At 57.5% G+C, this 7500-nt stretch overlaps 1 long non-coding RNA gene across 5 annotated transcripts; it reads left to right on the forward strand.

The window, feature by feature from the left end:
• The first annotated feature begins 570 nt into the window (after window positions 1-570).
• LOC116438723 lies at window positions 571-1854 on the forward strand. Of its 5 annotated transcripts, none has more exons than XR_004237899.1 (4): window positions 571-790; window positions 1079-1143; window positions 1300-1552; window positions 1636-1854. It is a non-coding gene; the product is annotated as an uncharacterized LOC116438723 (long non-coding RNA). The 5 variants fall into 5 exon arrangements; XR_004237900.1 differs by having other exon boundaries at window positions 1079-1106; XR_004237902.1 differs by lacking the exon at window positions 1300-1552.
• The last annotated feature ends 5646 nt before the right edge of the window (window positions 1855-7500 follow it).

A 7500-nucleotide genomic window follows, 5' to 3' on the forward strand; every position in this document is an offset into this window, starting at 1 on the left:
ATGTTGGGTTTACCCCCTGATTTTGGTGCTGAGGGAAACTCCAAGTTAAGAATAATCCAAATATGAAGCACTTCTCACAAAAGTCAGCTTTGCAAAGCTTTATTTGGGCTAAAAAAGAAAAGATGGGAATGCCCTTGGCAGAAAAGCAGCTGTGAGGCACAGCAGGCTTCAAATGCCTGTCAGCAGGCGCTCCAGGAGAAACGGCTGCTGGCTGCGGGCATCCTGGGCTTTCCAGGCAGGTTTTGTACTGGATTGCAAGGCAGTTTTCCTGCCTCTGGGGGGTGGCACCTGCATCCCACTGGAAAGGGAAAATGTGGAGAGAGCGGCAAGCGGGAAGACGGTTGCTGATGTGTGTCCTTGGATTGCAGTTCCTCCCGGTGGGTCTGTGCTGCTGGAAGTTTGAAGGAGATCAGCCTTGGAGTACGTGTGGGTTCACCTGTGGGGTTTGGGAGCGACGCTGGACATGAAATTCCAGGGATGTTCCCCTTGCTGGAGTGAGAAGCAGTGGAAGCACTTTGCTGTCTGCTTCTTCATCGCCTTCGCCTCGGTCCCCTGGGGCTCCAGGTAATCCCCTCTCACCTTTGCTTTTCCAAGGGTCTCTAAATGAGGGCTTGAGCTTTGGTGCAGCTCCCTTTACAGGGAAGATCTGTTCCAGGAAAGGTCTCCTGGTCTGGACCGATGGCGTTGCAGGAAGAGCAGGAAACCCCAGAGCTCCTGTGGCTCCCTCATCTGATTTGCCTGCAGGCAGCAAGGATCATTCCCAAGTGTCATCCCCTGGCTCCGTGACTCGGTGAGGTTGTGTTCCCCCAAAGGCCAGGGGCCGCTTTGTGTTGCAGCTCACGGAAGTCCAGCTCGGTGGTGCTGGGTTTGGTTTTTGTGTGCAATGAAGGCACTAAAAAATTCCCCTCCTTCACTGGCACAGCCCTGGAGTGGGAGCAGATTCCCCTTATCCCGGAGTTATCCCGCTCCTGCCCTGGATCCCTGCGGTGCCGTGTGTTCTCCAAGCTCACAGCACTGCTGGCTCTAAACAAGAAAAACAATCCCTGTTCCTTCTCTTCTCCGTCCTTGATGTTCTCAGGCCCTGCATCTCCCTGGCTATTCCCTGTGTGAGTCTTCATCTCCATCCCACCTTATCCCGATCAAGTAAGGGTCTGAGACGTGTTTAGCAGCAAATGCATTCTTGTGAAGAAAGCCAAGAGCAAAGAGCATCCAGATGCAGAGAAGTCTTTAGAAAAGCATTCCAGACGTGCAAATGAGGGATGTGTCTTCCTGCATCTCCTGTTGTTTTTTCTCTGTCAGGTTTTGGAAGGGTTTTCTCTCAGTGATTTCCTGCAGTCCAGGTGCGTCCCTTCTTTTGTCCAAATCCAGTGCCAGAGGATCGAACAACTGACGCGTGGGGTCTGGGATGAAAACGGTTCTCCTAAAATGAGGGAAACAGTGCTAGAAGAGAAATGAGCATCCTTTTAATGCCTGGAATAAAAATGCTGGAAAAGGGCAATTTTATTTGATATGGTGTCATTCTCTTTTTTTTTTCCATGGATAAAACTGCACGGTGCGCAATCAGAGCAGAAATATGAAATGCAGGAGTCTTGGATTCCACAGTGGGATTAACTTCCCTTTTCTGCTCTCTTTCAGGACAGGAAAAACCACTGAACTCGCCCCATCTTTGGGACCAAGAGCTTTGGTGTTGGAGTAGGCAAAGCCAGCTAGGGCCCCCCTTGTCCTGCCCATGGTGTGGGTCAGGGACAGGCTCCTCTTCTCCTCTGGGCTGGGATGAACTGCCTAGGGAATGCTCTTTCTGACAGGCCGGTCCTAGCCCCGGCTACTGGAAATGGGCAGAGGTGAAGAGGCAAGTGCCAGAGTTCCTTGGGGATGATGGAATTGTGGTGTTTGGCTGTGCCCAGAGGGGCAGGTTGGGCATTTCTGTGTGTCTGAGGACCGGTTTGGGTGCTGGGGAGCCCGGGGAGCCGAGCTCTCAGTGCATTCCCAGCTCTCCCGGGGGTGGGAGCTGGTGCAGGGCTGGGTGACAGCCTCTGGTCGGGCTCGGGGCAGGCCCTGGCCCCGGCACAGACACGCTGGGGTGGTTTGGGGCTGCTTGGGGAGCCGTGGGAGGCAAATGAGGGATGGTGCTGGGCGGAGCGATCGGCCTGCGCTCGTGTCAGCGCAGCCGTGCAGGACACTGGGACCTGGGTAAAACACCGGCTCTCCTGGCGTTCAGGGATGCAAGGTCTGAGGGACTGGATTTACTTGGGGCTTTCCAGGACAGCAGGAACAAGAGGAGGTGTGGTGCCAGAGGTGCGTCCCATCCGGTTGCATTTCCCTCTTTCCCATTTCCGTTTCCTCCTCAGTGCAGGAGCCCTGCAGCCCATGAGCACGGGGCCGGTGACAACTCCCTGTCTGTAGAGGGATTCCTTATGGAACAAGGGCAGATGATACCCTTGGAAAGATTGGACAACCCAGGGTTGCTCAGGAAAAGCCCCTGAACAGGCCCCTGACTGCAGGCAGCCCTGAGAGACCTTGGCAAGGTATACAGCTGCCCGGCTCCCCCTCTGATTAGAGGCCATCTAGAGGGACTGGGCATGAATCTTTGCAAAAGTAGATATAAGTTGGCATAGTTGAACAATAAGGGGAGAAGGATGCTTAATCGTATCGGTGTACGTGTCGTTTATGCGGCCAGCTCTCCGGACTCGGTCCCTAACACCTGTCCTCCTCCTGTCCCCCTGTGCCCCTTTTGTTGGACAAGTCTTAAATGGCAACACACGTTCCCAAAGACTGTCTGCTTCCTTAAATCCACGGACCAGCTAGTGCTGTCACTGAACAGCTGAAATGAGCTTTCAGAGCCTAGAAACTAGCAGGAGCGACAAACAAATGGATTTTAATCTGGAAATAGGTGAGGACCACCCACCCACTGCTGCTGATGCAGAGACTGGGGCTCAGGGCATCTGTGCAGCCCTTCCCTTTGGCACTGATCCTGCACTGGAATGTTGTGTTGCTGCCAAACCGGGCCTCAAACCAGGAGAAGGTAAGCCCTGACCATTTGCCCCTGACCCTGGCACACCCACAGTGTGTTATCTGGAGCGTGTGCCTCAGCTGGTGTCACTTGAGTTTCACCAGAGTTGCAAGTTGGCTCCTGCTCTGGGCGATTCCGAGTGACCATCGCATCAGTTCTGCACTAAACACCGTTTAGCCAGACCGAGATTTGGTCACATAGTGACTTCTGAAGAGAAAATCAGAATGCAGGAAAAGTGCCAGGACCACGCACGGGCCCGGGTACAGCACGGTCTTTGTGGGTCACTGTCACTCCACTCTTACAGTCCCTCCTCATCTTTCTTGTAGGCTCCCTTCAGGTACAGGAGCCATTGCTCACTGGTGTGAGCCCTATTCTCTGTCAAGGAAATGAGTTGAATTTCCTTGTCAAATCTAATATATCCCATCTGGAGCACTAATTGAATTAGATAATTGGATAATTAGTTAATTAGCCAATTTTTCGGCGCGCACACACACCACCCACACCTTTCACTCATCCTAAGCTCTACCCCCCATTCATCACAGGCTCCCACCCCACACACATGCGTCACGCCCCCCCTGGCCCGTGTCACGCCCCCCCGCACCCGGTCGCCGTCCCCCTGGCTTGCGTCACACGGTCCCGGCCCCGGTCACCGCCCCCGCCGCGCGCGTCACGCGGTCCCGCCCCCTGCCCCGCCCCCGCCTCGCGCGTCACGCCGCTCCGCCCCCGGGACCGCCCCCGCCGCGCGCGTCACGCCGCTCCGCCCCGGGACCGCCCCCGCCGCGCGCGTCACGCCGCCCCGCCCCCGGGACCGCCCCCGCCTCGCGCGTAATGTAGCTCCGCCCCTCACTCCGCCCCTCTCCCCTCACAGCGCTTCCTGCCCGCGGCGCCATTCCCCCGCCAGTCCCACGCCGCTCCTGCACCTGCCGCCACCCGGAGCCCACCGGTCCGGCACCCGCCGCCGCCTGCAGCCACCCGCCAGTCCCCCGTGAGCCGCCGCCGCCCCCCCCGCCGGTCCCGCACCGCTCCGCCGCCTCAAACCGCCCCACCGCACCTCCCCGCCGCCCGCCGCTCCCCCCTCCCGCCATTGTGGGTCCCCTCAAGGTATCCCCCGCCCCGTGCCGCCCGCGGGTCCCCTCAGGGCAGCCCCCACCGCCTCACGGCACCCCTTCCCGCCTTTGCGGCTCCCCTCAGGGTACCCCCACCCCTTGCCGCCCGCGGGTCCCCTCAGGGCAGCCCCCGCCGCCTCACGGCACCCATTCCCGCCATTGCGGCTCCCCTCAGGGTACCCCCCGTCCCTTGCCGCCTCACGGCCCCCCTTCCCGCCGTTGCGGCTCCCCTCAGGGCGCCCCCCCCCGCAAGCCCCCCCTTCCCGCCATTTATGCACCACCCCACAGCACCCCTCAGGCCACCATTTTAGCCCACCCAGCCGCAGCAGGCAGACCCCCCAGCACCAGGAGAACACCGCGGCCCCTATGGAAGGACAACACCCACACAAAAAAGGTTAGAAAAACACACAGAGGGTGGCAGCCAAGGAGGGAGGCTCCAGGGGGATACAATTAAGGCCGAGAGCCCAGGGGGACATTCCAGGGGGACATAATAAAGGCCAAGAGCCCAAGGAGGAGGCAGCAGGAGAACATAATAAAGGCCAAGAGCCCGGGGGGAGTCCAGGGAATAAAGAGAAAGGGCTCAAAAATCACACACTACACAACAAACACAAGGGGTATGACACACAAGCCCTGTTCCCTAAACCTAACTTTAACCAGAACCCCAAACAACACCCCTTTCTCCTCAAAAGCAGCCACAGGCAGCAGCCCTCCCCACAGCCGGAGGCAACAATCCCAAATGCTGAGCCCATGCCAGCACCCTCCCCACAGCTGGAGGCAACAATCCCAAATGCTGAGCCCATGCCAGCACCCTCCCCACAGCCGGAGGCAACAATCCCAAATGCTGAGCCCATGCCAGCACCCTCCCCACAGCTGGAGGCAACAATCCCAAATGCTGAGCCCATGCCAGCACCCTCCCCACAGCCGGAGGCAACAATCCCAAATGCTGAGCCCATGCCAGCACCCTCCCCACAGCTGGAGGCAACAATCCCAAATGCTGAGCCCATGCCAGCACCCTCCCCACAGCTGGAGGCAACAATCCCAAATGCTGAGCCCATGCCAGCACCCTCCCCACAGCTGGAGGCAATAATCCCGAATGCTGAGCCCATGCCAGCACCGTCCCCACCTAACCCTAACCCCTAGCCCCCTAGCCCTGACCATGACCCCTAACCCCCAACCCTAACCCAACACCCTAACCCTAGCCCTGACCCTAACCCTATAGCCCCAATACCAATACAATGCCAGGACCACGCCAGGAGCCCGCCACACAAGGGACAACGCACGCAGGCCAGAGACCAGCAGGTAAGGTTCAGGGGCCAAGTGGTCAGTCGTACATAGGGTGGAGGGGGCAGAGGGACAGGGGCAGGGAGCACAGAGGCACAGGGCCAGGGGCCAGTGCCATGTTAGGTGCCACACACCACCATCAGGAGTAGAAGCCAGGTAGCAGGGGCCAGATGACCACAGTAGGGGTCAGGGGTCAGCAGTAGGTGCCAGGTATCAGGGGCCAGGTGACACAGGTAGAGACCAGTGCTAGGCATCAGGTGACAGCGCCAGGTGTCAGGTTTCAGGTTAGGTGACAGCGCTAGGTGTCAGGTTTCAGGCCCCTCCCCTCATGCCACACCCCCACCCCTCCCATAACCCCACCCCTACCTCTAGCAATCCGTATGCACCCGCCAGGTGAACATTTAGGGTTTTCCAGGTGGGTTTTCCTGAGGGTTTCTGAGGCATAGGGTCCAGGTCAGGACCCAGGCACCCAGTCAGGGTCCAGGCACAGGTCACGGCCCACTATCCAGGTCAGGGTTAGGGTTGCAGGGCAGCAGTGCAGGTACGGGCCAGGGGCGCAGGTTAGGCGTGCAGGTGCATGCTAGGGGTGCAGGTGCAGGTGAGGAGCACAGGTTAGGGGTGCAGGTGCAGGTGAGGGCCACGGGCTAGGGGGTGCAGGTGCATGGGAGGATCACAGGTTAGGGGCGCAGGCCAGGGGTGCAGGTGCAGGGTAGGAGGCAGGGTTAGGGGTGCAGGTTAGGGTCACAGGTTAGGGTCACGGGTTAGGGTCATGGGTTAGGGTCACGGGTTAGGGTTAGGGTCACGGGTTAGGGGTCACGGGTCATGGGTTAGGGTTAGGATTAGGGTCACGAGATAGGGTTAGGGGTCAGGGGTTAGGGGTCACGGGTCGGGGGATAGGGTCACGGGTTAGGGTTAGGGTCACGGGTCAGGGGTTAGGGTTAGGGTCATGGGTCATGGGTTAGGGTTAGGGGGTTGGGGTTGGGGTTAGGGTTAGGGGGTTAGGGTTAAGGGGTTAGGGTTTGGGGTTAGGGTTAGGGGGTTAGGGTTAGGGGGTTAGGGTTAGGGGTTAGGGTTGCGTTAGGGTTAGGGTTGGGTTAGGGTTACGGTTGGATTAGGGTTAGGGTTGGGATAGGGTTAGGGGTTTGGGTTAGGATTTTGGTTGGTTTAGGGTTAGGTGTTAGGGTTTGGGGTTTGTGTTAGGGGGTTAGGGGTTAGGGGTTAGGGCTAGCTTTCAATTAGGGTTAGGGTTAGGTTTGGTTTAGGGTGAGGACTTTAGGGTTAGGTTTAGGGTTAGTGTTAGGTTTACGCCGACGGTTAGGGTTAGGGTTAGGGTTGCATTCGGGTTAGGGTTGCTGTTACGGTTCGGGTCAGGTTGGGGTTAGGGTTGAGTTAGGGTTAGGGTTTGGTTAGGGTTAGGTTGGGGTTAGGGTTAGGGTTGGGTTAAGGGTTAGGGTGTGTGTTGGGGTTGGGTTAGGTTTAGGGTTTGTTTAGGGTCAGGATTTGGTTAGGGTTAAGGTTAGGGTTAGGGTTTGACTAGGGTTAAGGTTAGGGGTTAGGGTTGGTTTAGGGTTAGGGTTAGGGTTTGGGGTTAGGGTTAGGATTAGGGTTGGGTTAGGGTTAGGGCTAGGGTTATGTGTTAGGGTTAGGGTTAGGGTTAGGGTTGGTTTAGGGTTAGGGGTTAGGGTTAAGGTTAGGGTTAGGGTTAGGATTTGGGTTTGGGTTCGGGTTAGGGTTGATTTAGGGTTAGGGCTTTGGGTTAGGGGTTAGGGTTAGGCTTAGGTTAGGGTTAGGGTTAGGGGTTAGGGTTAGGGTTAGGGTTAGGGTTAGGTTTTGGGTTAGGGTTAGGGTTAGGATTTGGGTTAGGGTTCGGGTTAGGGTTGGTTTAGGGTTAGGCTTAGGGCTTTGGGTTAGTGTTAGGGTTTGGGTTAGGGTTCGGATTTTTGTTAGGGTTAGGGTTAGGGTTAGGGTTAGGGTTATGTGTTAGGGTTAGGGTTAGGGTTGGTTTAGGGTTAGGGTTAGGGTTAGGGTTGGGTTAGGGTTAGGGTTAGGGTTAGGGGTTAGGGGTTAGGGTTAGGGTTAGGGTTAGGGTTAGGTTTTGGGTTA

The sequence above is a fragment of the Corvus moneduloides genome, unplaced genomic scaffold, assembly GCF_009650955.1.
Source record: "Corvus moneduloides isolate bCorMon1 unplaced genomic scaffold, bCorMon1.pri scaffold_106_arrow_ctg1, whole genome shotgun sequence".
NCBI lineage: Eukaryota > Metazoa > Chordata > Aves > Passeriformes > Corvidae > Corvus > Corvus moneduloides.